This window comes from Podarcis tiliguerta (assembly GCF_965153285.1).
Source record: "Podarcis tiliguerta genome assembly, chromosome: Z".
Taxonomy (NCBI): Eukaryota; Metazoa; Chordata; class Lepidosauria; order Squamata; family Lacertidae; genus Podarcis; species Podarcis tiliguerta.
This window is the reverse complement of record NC_139553.1, coordinates 28,205,136-28,226,289: the sequence shown is the minus strand read 5'-3', so window position 1 is coordinate 28,226,289 and position 21,154 is coordinate 28,205,136. Positions and strand designations below refer to the sequence as shown.

The 21,154-nt window shown below is 42.9% G+C and overlaps 1 long non-coding RNA gene across 1 annotated transcript in view; it reads right to left on the bottom strand.

The window, feature by feature from the left end:
* Window positions 1-5,927: 5,927 nt before the first annotated feature.
* The window catches only part of LOC310669702, a 41,896-nt gene continuing 26,669 nt past the window's right edge, over window positions 5,928-21,154 (bottom strand). The window contains exon 5 of the long non-coding RNA XR_014507280.1: window positions 5,928-6,130. This is a non-coding gene — a long non-coding RNA (uncharacterized lncRNA). The remainder of the gene's footprint in view (window positions 6,131-21,154) is intronic.

The following is a 21,154-nucleotide window of genomic DNA, read 5'->3' as shown; positions in this document are numbered from 1 at the left end:
CCCTAGAAGAAAAGCACTGGTTTAAAATGTGGAACTCATAACAACTTCATGGTGAGTACCGGCACCTTTTTTTCCTAGAAGAACTGTATATATCTCTCTCTTATAATCCTGACCATTGGCCCTGATGGTGGGGCTGTTGGGAGCAGGGCCATCTTAAGCATATCTGGTGCCGTGGTGCAAAGCTCCTTCCTGTGCCCCCCCCCCCGGTTTCCCAGAGTTGTCCACCTTTTTGGGGGGAGGATGGTGCTGCTGGCAGGGCTGGAGGAGGCAGGCAGTGGCTGGAGGGTGGCTCGTCTGGTGGGGAAGAGGCAGAGGCTGGATGCCGTGCCTCCTGGCTCAGCTGACTGCTTCATGCCATGGTGGCCATGGCAGATGGAGGCTCCGGGCACGGTGCTGCTTTGGCACGGGTGGCATGGTAGAGGCAGGGCGGTGAGGGCGGTGAGCTGATGCCGGGAGGCAGCATGTCCAGCCTCCGCCTCTTCCCTGGCGCCCTCCAGAACTTGGCTCCCTGGTGCCCCACGCCACTAGCCTCTAGGGTAAGACACCCCTGGTTGGGAGTCAAATGCCTACAACATCTGGGGACCACAGGCCCCACATCCCACATTACTCTAGTTCTCACTGCCCAGAGAGTCACTTGTTTAGGTTTGCTTCAATGGGGATTGAAAAACAAAAGAATTTTGATGCTGTATGGTATCTATTTATATTCATAAAAATAAAAGCATGCTGTATAGCCCCACAAGCACCATATGCCTCTATGGGGCGAGGCCACGGTATCAATGTGTGGTTCTTACTGCCAAAAGTATCCCTTTCAGGAATCTGTTTCATTACTTCTGCAAACGTTCGTTGAATCTTCTGCTTACTTTAACTGCGATAACGTGCTTCACACAGCTGTTGTTGTTCTTTGTTTCTTTGTCTTGTTTTTATATTGCTGTTTATGAAAATTTAATAAACACATCTTCGAAAGAAGGAATTCTGGTTTAGATTGATGAATTTCACTCCAATTAACTCCAGAACTGAAGCAAGCAGAATACGTCATAGATTTCGGTTCCTCAAGTTCCTTGACATATTTCGGCAAAACTGTTTCCCTTACATTTATGCCTACTGAGAAAACACTGCCAGAAAGAAGAAGCAGCAATTCTGATATAATCATGGGTATAATTGCATGAGGCATTTCATTTTGTTTTATTGGTGCACACACAGACAGGCACCCCTGCCAATTAGTAAAACATAGCACAAAAGAATCTGGATGCAACTGGATGCACAATCACAACAAAGTTGTTCTCTTGCTGAGTTGTATTCATGCATATCTGCACATTGGTAATGAACTGAAGATTTGATAATTGGTGCTGAAGTGTGCATGTGGTGCCTTATATACATTCAGAAATAAACATCAGAACAATTGGGATTGGGGATTACTATTCCATTTATTGGTCTTTTTTTGGTTTAGGCAATCCAGGACTCCCAAATGTGGGGTTTGATGTTACCTCTTGAAATTGCACTGCAGTTATCAAGCAGTTTCATTATACAGACAAAACTGCATAGATTGAGAACAGGCGTTGATCAATGCAAATTTACTTCCTTTGCTTTTCTATTTTCCTTTTATGGCCTATTAATCCTAAATTTCTGGAGAACTGCACTAGCTGTGATTAACGACTTTTTGATACCTGAAAATCCCAAAATAATATTGTTATATTACCTTATAGGCCTTTGTCAATTAAATGTATTTGTCTGCCACCTAGTGGGCATTACTAAGAAATGTGTGCAGAGAATGAGGATAAATGAAGACATAGAGTCAGTGAATGTTTCTGCACCATGAGTAAAGTGGTTGTGCAATGAAGACATAGTTATAGAAAAGAGAGAGATAACTTGTGAGCATTTTGTTGCTGATGATGGTTTTTATTTGAGGGTGGTAGAGTTAAAAAGAACTGTGATTAACAGTGTATAGCAGAAGACCATGAGACTGTCCCAAGTAGTCTCCAAAAGTTGATACCTACTGTTTGCTTTCTGGGAAAAGAGGCTGGTGGTTCTGCTGAGGCTTAGAACCAATTTGTTTTGCTTCCTGGGTAAAAAAAAGAAGAAGAAACTACTGGTCTTGTCCATGCCTGTGGCTGGTGGTTTCTGGAATCAATGCAAGAGTATTTGCCCTTTTCCCCAGGAAGTTTGGCTTGCCTTATCACCCCAACATACCCATGGATATTTAAAGAAATCTGGCTAGTCATTCAGGTGACTGAGATTGGCTACCATTTGAAGCGTTGTCTCTCAGTGGTAGAGCATCTGATTTGCATGTATAAGGTCTCAGGCTCATTCCTTGACATCTCCAGGCAGGCTTGGGAATGCCCCTGTCTGAAACGCTGGAGCGTCTTTGCTAGTCAGTGTAGCTAGATGGATCAATGGTTTGACTTGGTCTAAGCCACCTTCTTTTGTACTCATTGAGACTGATGATTAAAGACACTCTACTGCGTGTCTCTCAATAAACTTTCCATTAACTGAGCTACCTTTGTCAAGGTGTGTGAGTTGGTACTTTTTACTCCAAGTACTGCCAGCTGTCTTGTTTGAAAACAGTGAGAAAGTGACCACTGTAAGCAGATGAAAACATTAGCAGGATTTTAATAACACTTGTAATAAATACTATGGACAGTATGGCATAATACCATGGATTATGAAATAATATGCAGTTGAAAATGTTGACAATAGGACCCATGGTGGGAAGTCAGGAGATTCAGAGAAATATCTAAATATGGATATACATTTGGTATTGTTATAACTTTACACTTGCAAAATTAAATAAAAAATATTTCAAACAGAAAAAGAAAACAGTGAGAAAGCATACTCTTGTAATTCCTTTATGATATATTTTTTTGCTTGTTTGTATACCCCCACCCACATAAAAGAAATAAAAAGAAATGTTACTATTGCAAAGCATGTAAACATACAGCCTGCTCTAGCTATGTGAAAAGAAGTTGCAATATTACCAGGAGCAGCTATGGGATGCAAACAACCATCTTTCTGCTCTCAATATCTCCCTCTCTCTCTGAGCACCCTTGACTGGAACAGCCTTTGCCAACCTGGTGCTCTCTGTGTATTTTAGGCTGCAATTTTCATCAGCCCCAGGCAGCACTGGCAAAGGTTGTCCTAGCTAATTAATAGTGTGAGAGCTGCTGTAATAACCAGATAGCTAATATTATTGAATTGCAGTTTTCTATAATATTCTACTGTGGTTCTACAGATTCACTGCACACACACTTGCTATTTTTGTAAAGCACTTAGAGACTATTTTTTGTATTTTATGTCTTCGTATTTAGTATTTATCATCTTAGTATCTGGTGTCTTGTTATTTTATATTTAGAATTTAGTGTTTTGGACTGCAGCTTTTTGAGTTTTTTTGTTATTTCTGGGATGGCTTTTTTATGTTTAATATTTAATGTTATGGACAGTGACCTCCATAAACCCCAGCCATTATGTACTGACTGGGGCTAATGGAAGCTGAAATTCAAAAACCGTTTGAGAGTGCCAAGCTGGCAGAGTCTGGATTAGAGCTAAGAAGAGTGTCTGAACCTTCATTTCTACTATAAGAGAACAATTGATTGCAAATCCCTGCAGATAAAAAGCAAAGAGGGGCAATAAAGAACCCAATGTGCATGGTTCTTTGGCATTAATTTTGAGCAACTAAAGGTGCAATCCCAATATAAGCTTAGTATTCCATTGAACACGGATGTCTCTATTTTCATTGGAGAAATGTTGGAGGGTGTGGCATGATGAAACATATTTTGAGGGTATGACACAATGAAAGTTATGTGTACTGGGCAGATTTACCATTTCTTAGACAAGGTAGCAGGAGGAGAAAATGACAATTTCCCCATGAAAGCTGTTTTTATTCCTCTAGATTTTGCAATTGTTGTTGTTTAGTCATTTAGTCGTGTCCGACTCTTCGTGACTCCATGGACCAGAGCACACCAGGCACTCCTGTCTTCCACTGCCTCCCGCAGTTTGGTCAGACTCATGTTGGTAGCTTCGAGAACACTGTCCAACCATCTCGTCCTCTGTCGTCCCCTTCTCCTTGTGCCCTCCATCTTTCCCAACATCAGGGTCTTTTCCAGGGAGACTTCTCTTCTCATGAGGTGGCCAAAGAGTCTCAGCTTCAGGATCTGTCCTCCCAGTGAACACTCAGGGCTGATTTCCTTAAGAATGGATAGGTCTGATCTTCTTGCAGTCCATGGGACTCTCAAGAGTCTCCTCCAGCACCATAATTCAAAAGCATCAATTCTTCGGCGATCAGCCTTCTTGATGGTCCAGCTCCCACTTCCATACATCACTAAGGGGAAAACCATAGTTTTAACTATACAGACCTTTGTTGGCAAGCTGATGTCTCTGCTTTTTAAGATGCTGTCTAGGTTTGTCATTGCTTTTATCCCAAGAAGCAGGCATCTTTTAATTTTGTGACTGCTGTCACCATCTGCAGTGATCATGGAGTCCAAGAAAGTAAAATCTCTCACTGCCTCCATTTCTTCCCCTTCTATTTGCCGGGAGGTGATGGGACCAGTGGCCATGATCTTTGTTTTTTTGATGTTGAGCTTCAGACCATATTCTGCAATAGCATTATGTTTAAACCAAAATGAAATCAGTTGCATCTTAAACAGTTGCAACCACCCCTGAGACCTAATGGTGAAGGGCAGGCAATGCTACATATAATGTTGATATGACTATTACTGTATATCTTTAGTACAGGAGAGATGAAACTGTGTCTCTCCAGGTCTTACTGTACTCCAACTCCCATCAGCCCCAGCCAGCATAGCCAACAGTCAGGGCTGATGTGAGTCGTGATCTGTCAACATCTGGTGGGCACCAGGTTCCATCTGCCTGCTTTTGAGTAAGAGCAGTGATGCTTGACAGCTGTTTACAACTGCAAGTTGCCTTTGTTTCACAATGATTTCAAAAATAATAATAGTATATAGCAATAACATATGCAATTACTTTATACAAATTGAGCAATTGGCTTTAGAAATCCAGTCCTAGTCAGGAGCAATCTATCCTCTTTAATTTCTTCCCTGTTATGCCAAACATCAGAGTGCATTGTCAGAAAAGTTTAGATAAAATGAAGAGACGTTGCGATGAGCACGCTGGATGTCAGCATGGTTCATAACATGTTTGCAAGTGATCAAAAATTATCGGCTTTTCTCTAATGCCTCAAGATAAAAACAAATGATTTTCCCGTGTCTGCTATGCAATTTATCCTGCTGTCTGCCAAAATATATTTTTTGGCAATGGCTGGAAGCAGGAAAATTGAAAACTGTTTTGGAAAATATGAATAGAGCAGGAAGGACAAAATCTTAAACACGGCATTGTTGATAGATTTTGTTTCTCCAAACTGGAAAAAGGCGACCCTGTTCTGACTGAAGGCAAATGCATTAGGAAGCTTAATACAGTTCTACAAACTGTGTTCCTGGACACATGAAAGATACCCATCTTCAGCTGAGAGCACAGGGACAAATGACAGTTTCTAGAATGCCCAGGAAATCAATACAAGGACAGTGATACACAATTTTTGATATATCAGTATAGATATAACAACAGGTGAGGACATTCTCTTTACTGCAGGCAATCTGTGGCCTCCCATCAGTCTGAACCTGGTCAACAGGGATGATGGAAGCTGCACTCCCAGCAGCACCTGGAAGGCTGCAGATTCCCCCACCCTTGTTTTACTGCATTACCCAAGCAAGGAACATAGAAAGCTGCTTTGTACCAAGTGAAACTATTGGTAAATCAGGATTAGTATTGTCTACACATTGACTGATAGTGGCGATCCAGGGTTTCTGATAGGACACTTCGTTAAGTTACACAGACATTGAAAATTTATATGAATTAATGAAGGTTTAAAATGGATAATGGCTAGATGTGTATTGCTCACATTGGGGTTTATCCACAGTTGTTTTCTAAAGGACTCTGAGCTCCTTAATGCATAACTGTTGGTTGTTTTCTGTTACTCTAAACTGTTATAACCTTAGATCAGATAACTAAGGTATTGAGTTGCAAATCCGTCATCTTGGAAGGGTGGTGGCTGTAGAAGGATGTAAATGAAGTTCTCCAGAAGGGAGAGTAAAAGGCCTAAGGCCAATGGAGGCTGGAATGCAGGCTGTGGAGAGAGAGAGAGAGAGAGAGAGAGAGACCTTTGCTTATATGTCTGTTTGGATTATTTCATATTTTGTAAGATGCCGCACCTGTACCGGAGAGCGCAATACATTGTATGGATATTTCGGCTGTGTCTATGATGCTTATATTTTGTTTTGAAGAATTCTGCCAGTAAAAGTTTGAATAATATGGGCCTGGACAATGAGTCATTTCCAAAAGGAGGCAGTTCTTATGCTTCCAGTTGCTTTGAACTGTGCAATATTAATTTCTGCAAAAGACTTGCCAAGACTGACTTAGAGATGGTGGTGCTTGAACCTGAACCTAGAGCTTTTGACGTGCAAATCATGTGCTCTATCATGGAGATATGATTCTACCTCACCTGTTGACTGTGCCAGTCCCAGGTGTTTTTGTGTGTGTGGGTGAGAGCAGTTGGTATGTTCATTCTTGGATAAGGCAAGAGCTAGTGAGCAAGAAGCCAGAAGCAGCTCCTCCTCCTCCTAGGGTTATCATATTCCAAAAAGTAAAAACCAAGACACCCCAAAAGTTATGGGGCTAAAGGCAGCCCTACCTTCTCCTCTTTTTGCATGCTTTTGTTTTCCAGAAAAAAACCAGAATACATATAAATACATCTAAACTAATGTTCCCTTTCCGAAATCCAGATCTTGATTGCTCAGCCAAGGCCATCACCATTCAATAGCACAATGAAAAAAGGAGATAAAACACAGTCCGCTATAAATATCCAATATATATCCAGTATCTTTACAATTAACCCCCCCCCCCCCCGCATAATACTCATTACAGAAGTGTCTAAAACAGCATCTCACACCTATGTTCTACCCGCACGACCAGTGGCAGTGAATACTGCTTGCTGTAAATCACAAGTGCAGAGAGCACTGCTGTGGCACTTAGGTCGTACCTATGGGCTTCCCACAGGCATCTGATTGGCCACTGTGTGAACAACACACTGAACTATATAGACCTTGGGCCACATAGCCAGCTCAAGACATTTTGCTGCCTGAGGTGAAAGACAAAACTGCACTGGAGGCCTTCCACTGCACCGGAGGGCAGCAGGTTAGCACAGAGGGTACAGCGCACACCACATGGCACTCACAACTGCATTCCCTCCCTGCACCTCACCATCTGCCACCTGAGGCAGCTGCCTCACTCTGCCTCATCACAAGGCCAGCCCTATTGGGCCTGACCCAGCAAGGCTGTGTGTGTGTGTGTGTGTGTGTGTGTGTGTGTGTGTGTGTATTATTCAACCCTGCTATTGGGCATTCTCCAGCCTCTTTCATTTTTCTAAATTGTTCTGGCAATCAATCAAAAGGGAACCAGCCCATTCTTCTTCTTCTTTTGACAGAAAAAGTAACACCAAAAAAGCTATCGGGATCAAATATGGTTGTCTGGGTCTGATTTTTCAGAAATAGACCTGTGCACCCTCTCCTATCCAATGCCTGTTGTCCCACAATCCTTTTCCAAACTGCCTTCCACACTGCAAAAAAACAGTTTCTGCCTTCACAACACTTCTTCCATTGTTGAATTATTGGCCTGGAGACCTCCATGGAAGTGGCACCCCCAGCATTTTAGTCTAACTCTCCCCCCCCCTTTTTTTTTGCCAGCACAAATACCTCTCTGGACAGACATCTTCCTTTTCAGAATACCTCCTCCACCCACCCAATAAAGAGATTAATTTTAGCCAGGGGGTAAAGACTTAATACCCCCCTTCCCCGATTTCCACAACACACTGTTGTTAAGTGCTTATTACCTGTTTTGCATACCACGAACCCTTTCAACAAATTGCTTCCACACTACACTCTTAACTTTTGGAGGGAAATTTTCAAAGTCCAAGGGTTAAGAAATTTAAACGTTTAAAGAGTCATGAAATGGACCGTTTCCGCTTCCCATCTGGCTTTTATCAATTTTAAGTCAGTTTCAGAAGTACTGCTACACAATCAAAACATACAATCTCCCTTAGTCGGATAATTCAATTTTATAAATGAATTACTTATGTGCCTATAAGTAAATGCATTCCTATGCAGGGAGATATTGACTGCTGTCAATGAAATAATCAAGTCCAGGGAGGGGTGGGGGAGCTGTCCCTGGAAGCAGTCTGAGCTCTAGAAGGCTCATAGTATGCTAGCCTTGGGTCCAAAGGAGGGTAGAGGGAGAATTCACATCTGTATTTAAAACAAAACAAAACAAAACAAAACAAAAACCCACGTCTTTACAAGCAAGAAACCCTGGCAGGCCTCAAATTACTACTGCTTATTGACGGAACCAAATGCCCTCCCTACAGGGCTGAGTTATGGGCGATGGAAATCTTGCTTGCTAATAGGTTCAAAATTGTTTCAAATTTGGGCATGACCCAGTCAAAGTTAAGCACGTTCAAGGTGCTTATTAAGAACTCATGTGGATCTTTTCTGCAGGAACCTCCCTGCCTATGATGGTGGCTGTGTGTCCCACTTTGTAGAGGGCAGATGTTTATTGGAAGAGCTGTCATTGGACTGTCTTCTCTTTGGAAGGCTATTCAGTCAAAGTCTGGGTTAAAGATATAGAGTCATAAGGAGGGCGAGCAGTAAGAGGGGCCTTGAAGTTGCCCATCAGCCATGGTTTCCTGGATGGCAGACTAAGAAGGCACACAGACCATAGTCTCCTCTGCTAGGATGAAATGTACTGTACTTCTGTTCAAGAAACTGTTTTAGAAATTTGCATCCATAAATGATGTATTATACTTCTATTTAAATTACGGTAATTATTTCTAAATTTGCAACCCTACGGACTATTTATTTATTTATACATACCCCAACTTTTTCCCTGATGGGACTCAAGGCAACATACAGATAAAAAATAAGGACTGCTAAAAACAGAAGAATCAGTCATTAAAATGCTATTAAACATTGATAGAATTCAAATTACAGACATATAAAATCTGCTTTAAACATATCAGTAATTACAATAAAAACAGCACGACACCAGCCCTTTAATGAAAAGCACTCAGTTCCTCAAAGCCTGTTGGAACAAGAGCTTCACCTGCCGGCAAAAGGACAGCAAGAAGGAAGCCAGTCTAGCTTCCCTAGGGAGCAACTTCCAAAATCTGGGAGAAGTCCCTTGGCAAATTTAGTGAAAAGCAGCATCCTGTTCATTGGCGGTGTGTTCCCAATGCTAATGTTGTTTCGCAATGCCTAGCCTAATACAGCTGAAAGGGTCAGGTGCTCCTGTCCATGCCACTGCCAGTCCAACCAACACAGCTGCTAGGGTCAGCCCTATCATTAGGCGGAATGAGGCAGCTATCTCTGGTGGCTGATGCTGGGGAATGGGAGTGGTGGCAAGGTGCTGGAGGACAAAGGTGTCTGTGCCACCCCATCTGCCTGGCATCTCCTCAGATAGCAGGCTGCCCTTAGGTGCAGTGGGCAATGCAATCCCTCAATCAGGGTGGAAGTGAGATTAAATTGCCACCCTTTTAAAAGTTTTTGCTTACGTATCAAACCTGAATTGCAACTGCACCCGGTGGGATAGATCAGATCCACAGAAAGGTGTGCTCGATACAGAAAAGAGACTGAACTACATAATGGGAAGTCTCTGAGTCTAAGGAACTGAGGTGGATAGTGGAGATGAGAGATGAAGTTCTAGGCCTAATGGAAAATTAAAGGTAAAGGTAAAGGGACCCCTGACCATTAGGTCCAGTTGTGGCCAACTCTGGAGTTGCGGCGCTCATTTCGCTTTATTGACCAGCCGGTGTACAGCTTCCAGCATGACTAAGCCGCTTCTGGTGAACCAGAGCAGCACACGGAAACACCGTTTACCTTCCCGCCAGAGCGGTACCTATTTATCTACTTGCACTGTGAAGTGCTTTCAAACTGCTAGGTTGGCAGGAGCAGGGACCGAATAATGGGAGCTCACCCCATCGCGGGGATTTCAACCGCCAACCTTCTGATTGGCAAGTCCTAGGCTCTGTGGTTTAACCCACAGTGCCACCCGTGTCCCTAATGGACAAAATAAAGGCTGACAAATATCTGAACCCAGGTGGTGTCCACCTGAGAGTTCTCAAGGAACTCAAATGAGAAATTGCTTGTCTTCTATGTAACTTGTTCCTCGGATCAGCCTCCAGGATTGGAAAATTGGAAAGTAGCCAATGGAGCACCAATTTTTTTAAAAAAACAACTGGTCCAGGGGGCATCCTGGAAATTACAGATTAACATGTCCTGGCAAAACTGGAGGAAAGTTGGTAACTTTGGGCCAATCAGGATTCCTAAATGTGAGGAAAACCTCTATTGCAATCATTAATATTGTGCATATGGAAGCAATAGGATGCATAAAAACTACTCTTCTTGAAATAAACATTGTCCAGACCAAAAATATGGTTCCATAGCTTTACTAACAGAACTTGTTCTAAAACAGACATTCAAAACATTAAAGTTGCATCCAAATAGTTGCCTAATATCACATGCTTCTTCAAGCACAGGTACAGCATCTTAGATATATGAAATTACTTCATCCAGAGCTGAAAACAAAGCTCTGCCTCTGCCGCAGCCTCCATTACAGCCTAAGAATGTATTCCTAGAGAAATTCATTTGCATACTTTTCTACCCAACTGCTTCAGAGTGAGAACAATGATGAAATCACACAAAATGGAGATTTGCAACTGAATACCCCATGTGATCTAAGTTAAATACAGTGGTACCTCTGGTTGCGAACGGGATCCGTTCCGGAGGCCTGTTCACAACCTGAAAAGAACGCAACCCGCGTCTGTGCACATGCAGGTTGCAATTCACTGCTTCTGTGCATGCGCGTGATGTCATTTTGCGGGTCTGCGCATGCGCGAGCAGCGAAACTCAGAAGTACCCATTTCTGGTACTTCCGGGTCGCCGCGGGACCCAACCTGAAAACGCACAACCTGAAGCAAATGTAACATGAGGTATGACTGTACATCACAAGAGCTGGCAGAGATACATTCTAAGTTAATTATCAACTGTTAAGTACTCAGCTGTTCTTGCTTAGCTTCAGTGGAATTATCCAATGTTAAACCTTTAGCAATACGCATACAGAGTTACTTTCCATTTCAATATACAATTAAACAATATTTTTGTTGTTGTTTAGTCGTTTAGTTGTGTCTGACTCTTCGTGACCCCATGGACCAGAGCACACCAGGCACTTCTGTCTTCCACTGTCTTCCATGGTCAAACTCATGCTGGTAGCTACAAGCCCTACGTGTATGTAGTCTGGCCAATCAGGGTTTCTCATCACAAGGAAGACTCCTATGTGCATACACTTTGGCCAGTCAGGATTCCCAGTCCCACAGATGTACAGCCACCCCCAGTACCTGTTCATTCAGACCAACCATGCAGCAGAGGGTGTGGTGATCTGTGAGGACACGTCCCTTATACTTTTGGTGTTATGGAATCGGAATTGGGCGATTCCTCCCTATGCATTCTTCTAAGCATAGGGGAAGTAGTTTGAACCTAGGTTCCCTGCTCAAAAAACAAAAGCCTCATAATTAAATTTATTATTTTATTTATTTTATTTCTTTACTATTCTTCTTCCAAGGATCACAGGATGGTTTACAATATAAAAACACAAAAATTCATAGCATAGTAACAAATGAAAACAATACCCCACCCACCCACCCATTTTGAAAAACCATGCCTTGTATTTTTGTTTTTCCACCATCCTGTAGAACAACTTTCACCAAACATCACTCCAGATTATTTGGGCAACAAGTCTCATCAAACCCACCCAACAGGGTCATTGTAGTCCAAACCATCTTGAGAGGGCATCTGTACAATATCTGCATTCACCCTAAATATGATTAGAGCACAAATAATAGAATTGTAGAATTGAGGAGCTGGAAGGGACCCTGAGGATCATCTAGTCCAATCCCCGGCAATGCAGGAATCTCAACTGAAGCATTCATGACAGATGGCCATCCCACAATCTGTGTTGATGCAGAGACCTAGGTTCACATATTCAGAGACAGGGGTCATATAGGTGAGGGGAAAAGGGAGCTCTTACATTTCCATTTGTTGCTCCACCCACTTCTGCCTCTGGCCCTGACCACCACTGGCATGTGGCCCTGGGAGGGTTGCTCAGAACGGAATGTGGCCCTTGTGCCGACAAAGTTTCCCATCCCCAATCTACAGGATTTTCTTTGCCATCTTCCCAACAAATTGTGGTCCTGAGGTCACATCTATCTTCCACACCTCAAAGATAACAGCCAGTAATGGCCAACCCAACTTTCAGTTTCATAGTAGGGTTGCTTCTGTGTGAGTTAGGCCTATGTACACACTAAGGGCCCCATCAAATCTAGAACTAGCCCTACTGGTGACTGGTGGTAATAGTTTTTGCCAGCATGTCTGCACAAATTTCCCTGTTCAGAAAAGCCTTTTGGTGTTTGAGAAACACCCACCCTGTAAGAGCTAATAGACCATCTTGGAAAATTCCACTTATGGGACCACGCCATAGAGAATATTGTTATGAATTCAAGTGTTAAAATTTAACCATGTCTTCTAATTCTTGGAATCGCCAGGCTGGCCTCCTGGTGAGGTGATAGCCTGGGTGACGAGCCATTATGGGGGGACAAAAGAGGCTCTGTACGAGATGGAAAGTGTGTGGGGGCTCCTTCCCTCAAGAGACAAAGCCAGAGTTTAGGATCAAATGCTGCACTGAAGTGAGATAGAGGGGAAAGCAGCAAGCTGGAGAGAAAGAGCAATGTTTGATTTCAGTTTGAATCCAGGGTTGCTGCTGTGGAAGAAACAAGACCCTTTCAGGGTGCCAATGCTTGTGAGCCCCTCCATCATAGACTCAGATTGTACATATATATATATACATATATACATATGTATATATATATATATGTGTGTGTGTGTATATATATATATATATATATATATATATATATATATATATATATATGTATATATATGTATATATATGTATATATATGTATACATATATATATATGTATATATATTGTATATATGTGTAAAAAAAGCACATATCATAAAGACGCCACAGTCTCCGATATCCCTCATTCTAAAAAGGAAACATGAACCCCGGGTAAGTGCCTGGAACTCTTGGAATCTTGCACTGCTCCAAGATTGGGGTGATGTGCAACAAATCATAGGGCAGCGACCTGGAAATGGATATTTTCTGCTATTGCCTCTGGATTGGGGAATGGTATTCTCTCTGCCATTTAACAACTCTCAGTTGCTTCAGACATCTTGTGAAGACTTATTATTTGCCTAGTCTTTTCCTGGCCTGGGTTTACATGTTTACATCCTTTTATGTGTTTTATACTACTGTTTTTATGGGACGCGGGTGGTGCTGTGGGTTAAAGCCTCAGCGCCTAGGGCTTGCCGATCGAAAGGTCAGCGGTTCGAATCCCCGCGGCGGGGTGCGCTCCCATTGTTCGGTCCCAGCGCCTGCCAACCTAGCAGTTCGAAAGCACGTCAAAGTGCAAGTAGATAAATGGGGACCGCTTACTAGCGGGAAGGTAAACGGTGTTTCCGTGTGCGGCTCTGGCTCGCCAGAGCAGCGATGTCACGCTGGCCACGTGACCCGGAAGTGTCTCCGGACAGTGCTGGCCCCCGGCCTCTTTGAGTGAGATGGGCGCACAACCCTAGAGTCTGTCAAGACTGGCCCGTACGGGCAGGGGTACCTTTACCTTTTATACTACTGTTTTACTGGTTTGAGGTTATCTTTTTGTTTTAATGCTTTGATGACACATTGTATGGTTTTTATACGATACCATACACAACTTGGAGGTTTTTGAAATATCAAGCGGTTCATAAAAGAGCTTTTAAATAAGTAAGTAATAAATGTTCTAGAAAGAAAACAATATAAATCCTATTCAGCAACTTTGACAGGTTTTGAGGTGCTTTTGTGAGGTGCTTACATTTCAGAACTACTGGGACAGGGTTGGTTGTGGGCAGGGGAAGCAACATCTAGAATAATAAATCTGTACCGTTATGCAGGCCCTAAAAAGGGTGGGGGTTGATAAGCTTCTCTGCAGTCAGCTCTCCGCAAAGTTCAGGAGGTCCCTCTTTCCATGGGGGAAGTGCTTTAATCAAGATTACAGCCCCCCCTTGAAGTAATTGGAGCTCTTCCTGAGTTTTCCTCCACTTTCCTTTAGGATGAAATTATCAAATTTCCATGGCAATTAAATGGAAAAGTTTGAACATATGGATCACTTCGTACAATAGATGGCATGAAGCAAGTGAAATTAAGTAGAAAGAATATGGAGGGGATCCCCAGGAAGGATTTCCACCACTGAAACATCAACCTGTTCTAAATCTGCGATTATCAAAGCCACTTCAAATGCATTTCCATCTATCAGTTCTAATCTTTTGTCACTAGCTAAACAAACTCCAACTGAAATGTTGGACGATGATCTAAAGCACAAACTTGCAGAGGGGAATGAATTAATTAGGCAATTAAGAGGAAAGCAAATAGCCTGCACATTAATGTTAGCCAGACTGAAATAATTTTCTGCCCTTCCAGGATGGCTATATTTCTAGGTGGGACAGATTAGGGGCCCTGAAGCAATTGCAATCTTGGGGAGTCCCTGGGGTGTGACAATCTCCCTGCCTTTCCGTAATATAGGCATATTTTATGCAAAACTCACAACCATTAAAGGAGTCTTATTGAAGCTCCTTTCACTTGCCAACCAGGTAATAATGTGAAATGTGAAATTAAATAATGTCTGCACAGCTTCCTTTAATCTGTGCTTAACACGTCAAATGCATCTCTGTGGCTTCCCTTGAGGTCTGCTGGACTTGGCTGATCAACGCTGAAGTACACTGTGCGGTGATTTAATAAGAGCTAAGTAAGAGTCCTGCTGGATCACACCAAAGGCCTATCTGGTCCAGCAGCCTGTCCTCACCGTGGCTGATCAGATGACTACTAGGGGAAGCCCATAGCAGAACCTGAGCACAGCAGCCCTCTTTCAACTTGTGACGCAGAACATTAGCAGATGATGGCCATATCCTTCATGAAGTACACTGAGTAGTCCTGGATCAGTCACCATCCTTTGGCTTAACATATTTCCCAGGGTTTTTGTGAGGGTAAAATGGGGTAAGGGGAGGAGACTGTGAACGTCTTCTTGGCCTGCTTTGAGGAAAGGTGGGATAAACATGTAATAAGTTAATAACAATGCAACTCAATGCATGCTTACTTGGAAGAAAGACATAATGTTCAATGTGGCTTTCTTCCAAGTGAGGTCTGTGTAGGATTGAAGCCTAACATCCCATCTCCTTGAAACCCAGTATCTCTGTATCTGCAGGAGTAGGAGAGTTCAGTCTGCATTAACCACAGAACTTCACGCAACAAAAAGAAGAAGAGAAATAATGGCAAATCTCAAACTAATATATTTTTATATATCGCAAGATACATTTTTGTGGAGCAGAGCTCCTGGCTGTGACCATGTAACACCACCACCACCATTATTATTATTAAAATTTGTATAGCTCTCTATACCCATAGATGTCAGGGTGGTTCACAGCATAAAATTACCGTATTCTTCACTCCATAGGGCACACCGGACCATAGGGCGCACCTAGTTTTTAGGGGGGGAATAAAGAACCCCCCCCCCCAGCCACGGGGCTGGGGTGGAGGAAGTCCGAGCTTCCCCTGACCCCAGCCCCCAGAACAGGTCCAGGAGCGGCAGAAAGATTGCGCACAACCTCATCGCCGCTCCCAGAGCTTGTGGGGATGGGGAAAGTCTGAGCTTCCCCCAACCCCAGCCCACAGAACAGGCTGCTATCTGCAAGCCTTCAGAGCCTTCAGAGGAGAACACCAAATATATTTGGGGTATGGAAAACAAGTTCCATGATGAAAGTTTGAAAGAACTGAGTATGTTTAGCCTGCAGAAGAGAAAACTGAGAGGGAACTCGATCACATTCTTCAAGTACCTGAAGGGCTGGCACATATGAGAGGGCAACAGACTTGGTTCCTTCTGCCTCAAAGGGCAGAACTAGATCAAATGAGTTTAAGCTGAAAGAGGGCAGATTTAGGCTGAACACCTGGAGAAATTATAAGAGCCACTCAGCAATGGAACCAATAACCTGGTGGCAGAGTGTCCTGCATTTGAGGCCTTCCTTTAGGAGCTGAACCACCCTGTATTGAGGATTCTCTAGCTCAAGATTTTTGGAATCAAGCTGGGGGATGGAATAGATGGCCTTAGAAGACCCCTTCCAACTCTGTGATCCTATGACTCCAAGTGCATGAGATCATTTCACTCGACTCTGAACATAAATCTGGCCCAGATGTGTAAAGAAGAGAAAAAGAAAGGCAGCATTTCTCTGGCAGCTGTAGCGTGAGTGTCCTTGTGGCTGAAGAACCCTCGGAATCCCTTAGTAATTAGTTGGAACAAGATGACCTGGAGGTTCCAGTAATGAAGTGCGTCCTGATACATCTCCATCAACAATTTAAATGCAGCAGCTGGATTATGATGTTGAGAACTAGCTGTTACAGGTAAGCCAACTCAAAAATGTTTTTTCGTTTTTGTTTTTTAAGTTGATTAAAGTAATTGTGTCACTGCCATCAGCCTTGCAGCTGAGAGCTGGCTAATTAACTATCTTAGTAATCAGATGGGAAGACAAACCAACACAAGCTTCAAATCTTGCTGGAACCGTGGGAACAAAGCAATGGCTAAACTACAGCATCTGGAGATTCTCTTTGGTAAAGTTTTCTTGTTGAAGAAGTTAAGTTTCACTGCCTGCACAAGACTGTGCGCTTGAATTTAGGATGCAGCTGCATCACTTGGGACATCTAAATTTACACACTAGGTCCTGTGGCCTCCATAAGTCTGAAATTTTGGCAGTGATATCAGTAACTGCCATGCTTTTTTTAAAAAAATGCATCTGTTGTATGCTTGTTGTGGGCCAGAAAACATTTATTGTTTCATCTGCTTCTGTCAACAAGCACTACCTGGACTTGTGATAGCTGCACTATTACGATGCTAGAATGTATGTTCCTTGGGGCTTGGCCCACCCAGTCTTTTTAAAATGTGTGCATATGTTACTTTGTAAAGGTGCTATAGAAATAGAGGAAATGGTCCTCCAATATAGGGATGGGAGAGAAATTCGATACAGTGCACACTTAAAGGCAAACCTTCCTAATTCTCACTCTCTGAAACAATGTGCAAAATGAAACATAGCCATCCCTCAATGTTTGCACCTCTCTGAATTTTGCTATTTTCCAGCCAAGTAATGTGTCACAAAAATGCATATACTAGGATAAAGTGTGCATACATATGCACATATTAATGAGAAAAAAAATACAAAAAGGTAAAAAAGGTTAAAAAAATGATCTGCAAAAAAATATATAAAAATCACACTACAAATACCAATGAATTTTCATAAGGACTTTTTAGTGTTATCCCATTTAGCCCCCAAGTACTCACGGCACCATAAAGAAGGCCTATATGTGGCCTTTTTAGATCTTAAGGCTGCTTTTGATTCAGTCGATAGGGTGCTGCTATGGTCCAAACTGGAGTCATTGGGCCTAGATCCTAGGTTACTTTACCTGATTAAAAAGCTTTATTCAAATAATACCTGTCGTATAAGAATAACCCCAGGGGACGAGGTGTCAGACCCTGTTGTTATACACAGAGGTGTGAAACAGGGCTGTGTTCTTGCTCCCTCTCTTTTTAACTTTGCTCTAGCTCTCCTAAAACTGCAGTACCTTCCACCCAGTGGTGGAAGAAGGGGGCGCCAGTGGTGCCGGTCACCCCAGGTGTCATCACTAAAGGAGGGGGGTGACAAAACTACAAAAAATTTGGCTCACAAAACTTTTTAGCTCACTCAACAAACAGAACGGAATGTGACTGGCACTGGGCGTCACACCACGGGGGCCAGCACTTACCACGGGGCCTACAGCATGCCTGAGCCACGAGTCTCCCCTGGGAGTGATGTGGCGGCTTGGGCACCTGCAGGCTCTGCACTGCCTGAAAGGGCAGCGTGGGGCTTGCGTCTACCCACCACCCTCCCTCAGCCATCCCACAGCTGAGGGGGAGGTGGCAGAGAGGCTCCATGCAGTGCATCCTGCCCCCATGGGTGGCTCACCCCGCCCCTGGCTGCAGGACGCATGTGTCGCACAGGGCACCTGAGCGGCTAGCTACGCCGCTGTTTCCCCATGCCTTACTCTCTAGGCCTCCAAGTCTTTCTCAATGAAAACACAAACTTGTCGTGCCACTATTGCACTGAAAACATTTTCCCAATCCTGGAGTCTTAAGGTTACTTTCCGTGTTCACACAGATTCAAAAGTCTCAAAACACTGTCCTTGGATGCCTTTACAGCAGACATCAAAGGCTCAGAGCTGCAACTTTGGCTCAGGCAGAAAGGCCTGAAATGCTCCAGGCTCCAGGAACTTTGCCCAGGAGAGAAATCACTGTTATATCATGCCATTTTCTGTGGCAGATGGTGGTAGGATCAACAAACAAGAGCAAGAGAATTAGAAAATATTTAGCAGCTAAGTCCTTGATGCAGTTGTTTCTATATTTGCATCCCTGAAAAGCAAGCTCCTTTGGTACAGGTTTAAAAATGGAATTAAGTCAACAATCTTAGGTTGCAGTCCTATGCTCACCTTTTCCCAGGTCCTATTCAGCTCATTGGGGCCTATATAGGATTGCAGTCCAAATATCTGGGAGTAGATACAATTGACTATAGTGGGCTTTACTTTTGTGTACACATGTATAGGATCGAACTGTTAGCCTCTGTGCTCCATATCTTCGGTATGGACATTGACTTATTTGCTTTTTTCTGTCACAATTCTATGCATGACTATGCAAGTTGCACTGTGTTCAATGGTACTTACTCCCAGGAGAGCACACGTAGAACTGCAGAATATTAGCTGGTTATGTAAATACAGTCAAAACTTGGTTCTCGAACTGCTCCATTGCTGAATGCTTCAGCTCCTGAACGTCGAAAATGGTCCATTTTTTTAATGTTCCTCAGAAGATGAACGTCCAATGCAGCTTCTGATAAGTGCAAGAGCCAATCGGAAGCTGCACCTCGAAACTCGAACGTTTCAAAGTCGAACGTCCTTCCAGAATGGATTATGTTTCAAGTTCAGGCTGCTGTGGTCCACGAACAGTTGCAGCTGGTGCTACTGAAAATCACTCCTGACCACAGGAGTGTCACTTGGGCCTCTCGTGACATATATGGAGTACCTCTAGACTTGCCAAACCACACTTGTGAAGCAACTCCCTTTTCCATTAAATAGTTCACATGGGCTGCCTGCACTCACACTGGTTGCTTGCTTGCCTGCCAGCCTGCCTACCTGCCTGCCTGCCATTCTGTCATCATGCTGGAGTTGGTGTGTCCTGCTGGTGGTCATGTGAACTGCAGCATGACAACAGCCTTACAATTTTATGTATATAGGAAGATTCTCTCTCTCTCTCTCTGACATACATACACATTTGAGATGAAACTGAAACGAAGAGATTCTTTCACAGCCATAAACCACTGTATTTAGAGTTAGACAAATATGTCAATATCAGTTTCTCTCATTGCTTCACTTTTCCAATCTTAAATTCAGTTCTCCACATTTCTACATCACTTTGTAAAAAAACATTTTTAAAAATCCTTAAAGTCCTCATGAAAATTCATCTATGTTTTTTGTGTGCCTTTCTCTTACTATACATATTTTATCTGCATTTTTGTCTAATATACATTTTTTTCAAAGCTATTTCCCCTGCTAAAATACTTTTTCATATATTGTTTTCATTAATATATGCATTTGTATGCACCCTTTACCAAGTTATGTGTGGGTGGGTAGGTAAAGGGCACATTTTAAGTCCTTGGCTTTTGCCTTTATCATCAGTATATGTGCATTGCAAAATATGGATAAGTGTGACTATTCAAGAACAGCTGTGTTTCAGTCCACATGTTGTTTCAAAAAATGTTGATTTGGTACATCTGTCTGGTGAACTGCATTGAATTTCTCCCCCACCCTTAGTTGTTCTTATCCTGATATCACTAAGGGAAGTGTGAACACACCCATTGTCTCTTCCATTCTTCTTCCTGTCTGCATGATTTTCACTTTCAGCACATGATGGCTATCTTCTGATGCTCCCTGGATGGCTTCCAGCTTCTCAGCCATTTTATTATATCTCACTGACCTCACCATAGTCCCTCTCTTTAGTTCCTTACTAACTTCTAATTAACATGCTCTCAGTTTCCCCCACACTTCAAATGGAAACTTCTTCCTTAGATTAGATACCTACTGGATGGTGTTGCACATCTTTCCTGGGTCTTAATGTGTTTTGCAGCAGTGACCTTTGAAGAAAAACCTTACCAGATAGACTTCCTTCTCGTTTCCATTTGGAAGAGCTCAAGCAGCACCTTGATTTTCGGGAAATATCTTTTCGTTTATGTCATACCTCAAACCACAAACTGTTTCAATCAGGGTTTTGTATTATTAGCAGAGTTCGGAATAGGCAACAAATGCTTTTTAAGTCCTTGGCTTTTGCCTTTATCATCAGACATCTGAGATGGCTTAGAGTGGAGTTCCCCCCCCCATCTCCACCCCCACTTCTCCTTCTGTTTATCTCCAAGCTAAGCCTCAGGCTGCATAATTTAACAGTAACATTATCACCCCAGAGTTGATGCAAAAAAAAAAAAAAAATTGTTTAAAGGATAGGGTCAGCAAGAAGACGATGACAGTCTCTTTCTTCTGAAGACTTCATTCCCCATTCCTGAAGATGGTCTTTCCTCACCTCCCCAGTGGTAAACTGTGGGAGAAGCATTCAAAGTTCTCTTTGTGTATACCAGGGTGTTGTTAATATGCACATGCACCCACAGAGGCCTTCTCTACCTGTAGGCTTCTCTCCTGCTGATATTAAGTTTGAAAGAAGCCTTCTGTTGGAGCCAATAAACTAGGTGTGTGTGTGTGTGGTTTTGCAGATGTCCTCTGTTTGAAGACCTCAAGAGAGGGAGAGCTCATATTGGTCCTTGGTATCTGATTCTGTTGTCAAACTGCTCTTACTGTCAGGAGCCAGTATTCAGCTAAATAAAGCTCAATTATTAGTGCT